The sequence below is a fragment of the Pavona decussata genome, unplaced genomic scaffold (assembly GCF_977016875.1).
Source record: "Pavona decussata unplaced genomic scaffold, jaPavDecu1.1 SCAFFOLD_321, whole genome shotgun sequence".
NCBI classification, from domain to species: domain Eukaryota; kingdom Metazoa; phylum Cnidaria; class Anthozoa; order Scleractinia; family Agariciidae; genus Pavona; species Pavona decussata.
Window position 1 is genome coordinate 500,385 of NW_028145711.1, and position 2,670 is coordinate 503,054.

General features: G+C 39.1%; 1 pseudogene; it reads left to right on the forward strand.

Annotated features, from left to right (window-relative positions):
• The first annotated feature begins 1,137 nt into the window (after nucleotides 1–1,137).
• LOC146453911 (uncharacterized) lies at nucleotides 1,138–2,670 on the forward strand (annotated as a pseudogene).

A 2,670-nucleotide genomic window follows, 5' to 3' on the forward strand; every position in this document is an offset into this window, starting at 1 on the left:
ATTTTGTTTCCAGCTCAAAATCAAAAAACTCTCAACGGGTAAATGCGAGAGTTATACGCGTATGCTATAAGTGAATCCACCATCAATATTATCATACGCTTATTACTTTAATTGCAGCGTCAAATGCGTCATTTACAATTGCAATTAACATTAAATTGTAACTTAAACCAATGCAGTCACACATTAATTATTAATTATCAGGCAATCCCATTTTTTCCAATGATAGCTGGGTAACTAGTAGCTGTAACAAAGTGCTTCATTGTGCTATTTTTGTCCGTGGTCAATCCACTATTTAAAGTTAATCAAGGTTTTCATCTCGCTTATTAAAAATGTTTTTTTCAAGGCTAATGTAAAGCTTATGGTAAAGGAAAGTCTTAAGTCAAAACTGAGGGTCAAAAATCGTTTTGAAGAACCTTTATTGATTAGTAATTAAACTTGAATCAAAGGTCAGGTTAACTCAGGTTTAGCCTAGGCCCAGTTCAGACGAGGAACTTTTCATGAGCCAAACCTAACACCTTGCATTGAGTACATGAAAAGTTCGGCAGCTGAATCAATTGAGAACGACTCAGCTGTTCCAAATTGAAGCAGTTGTAGATATACATTTGTTGTAAATATACATTTTTGTCATGTTTTTATTTCTCAGTGCGACCGTGATCAACGCACAAAAATTTGTTTAAGCAAACATTTCTTTTAAATTTGGTTGAGACTACAGAATTTTTTCCACCTTGTGCAACCAGCCCCTTTGCATCCATTCTTACATGTACTTTTATTAGAACAAAGGGAAATTCTGCTTGTGCGAAATTGTTTATGGCAATGCAAACTTGTTGCTGATGATGGAACAATTTCGAAATTTTCGGTTTAGTTTCCCAAAGATACGGCTTATATGGCATGGTTTCTAGTGGTCATAGATTAGTAGCACTGATATATACTGCATATGATCAAGTGAATAACTCTACGAAATGCAAGCTTTACCAATTCCTTTGCTGTAAGTTATTTCTCTGTAACAATATGGGATGATCTCAACAAGTTGTGTGCATGACTCATCGTAGTTACCCTTGAGTTGCCCTGTTCAATTCCGATTTGTTATTCTAAAATATTTATTTTTTACAGCAAGGAAGCATTTTGCCATGCCTGGCGATGACGAACCTGTTTGTCTATTTCCCGGAAGAAACAAAGAAGCCATTGCTCTGTGACGACAACAATCAGTCCAGCAGAGCCGCGCCCTTGCAAGTTCAAGAGTTGCCAACCTGTGACTTCTGTCTGCATGCTCTGTGTATTACATCTTCCGATTTCAAACCCAACAGAAGATGTTATGGGTGCATAACAGACCACACAAAGAGGCGCAGAGACTACAAGTGGTACTGGAGGACCCGGAAGACCTTGAAGGACAATGGGGCTTTGGTTTTCTAGCTTCTTTTAGCTGTGATATCCCAGCGCATTTACTTAGGGAAGTGCCTGGAAAATTAATGCAACTGAGTTCCACATTTCAAACATTTGATTCAACCAATAGTTAGGGTAGGGGTGGAGGCTTGTTTAAGGCGGGAGTACACCTGAAAGCCGTTTTCACGCCACTTAAAACTGTTTAATGGAAATATCTTGTTCGCATTTCCAGCAATTCAAAAACCCTATGCTCGAAACACAAATCAATGTTTTAGGGTGTTTCGTAAATTTTTGGATGATTTTTAGGTACATTTGGACAGGATTGTAGTCTGCGGTTAATCCTTGACTTTCGACGTTGCTCATCTGAGTCATCAATACGCTTAATATTGTACGGTGTATAGGTTTTCTTCACGCGTTAAAGAATTAGTTTTTCTGAAGATTACTATAATCACTGAATAAATAATTCTGAATGTTTTTTTAGATGCCAAGGATACAGAACGTGTGAGTACAACACTAGGAAGAAAAGGGTGCGGCTGCGGCAGCAAGGGTAAGTCAACGAACCAGTTGTCTTGCAAAGAAAAGGAAGCGGAAGCCTCCAGGTGTGCCTGTGTAAGAAGAGGAGAGCAATGCCACAAAACATGCAAATGCCGTCACTGCGACAACAATAAAATCGGACTGAAAGAGAAAGACACGCACGGATGCAGATGCGGAGAAGAGTGCAAAAGCAAGGACCCATCATTCCTGTCTTGTGTTGATGTGAAGGACAAGATGCCCTTGTTACGTGAACAAAGCAAAGTGTTGTGAGACTTGCAAATGCTACAATTGCGGAAACACCTTTGGGGCAAGGAACACGGAGAACATAGAGGAAATTCCACAAATTAAGAGAAAATTTTTTTTGTCAAGTCCACCTTCTTTGAAGCGCCGCAGACGAATTCATTATGTGACTGAAAGTAATTTATCCAGGGTAGATAGGGGATGGACTCAGTTTGAAACATGCATACTCCACATGATGGAATCCTTCCTGTACGCAACCAGTGTGCTACCCACACAAGGAAATGTTCACCAGTTATACAACTCTGTCGTACAAAGCAACACAGCAAGACTGTTACAAATTACAGCATCTGTTAAGTCACCTGTGCAAATCAAAGGAAAATTATTATACACAAAGAAAAGGCAAGAAGAAATCAGAAGGCTTAATTTCGGAATACATGCCGTCTTATGACATTGAACTGTCAAGAACTGAGTCAAGTAAGGAAGATTCAAGGCAAAAAAATAACTGATCTGGACACG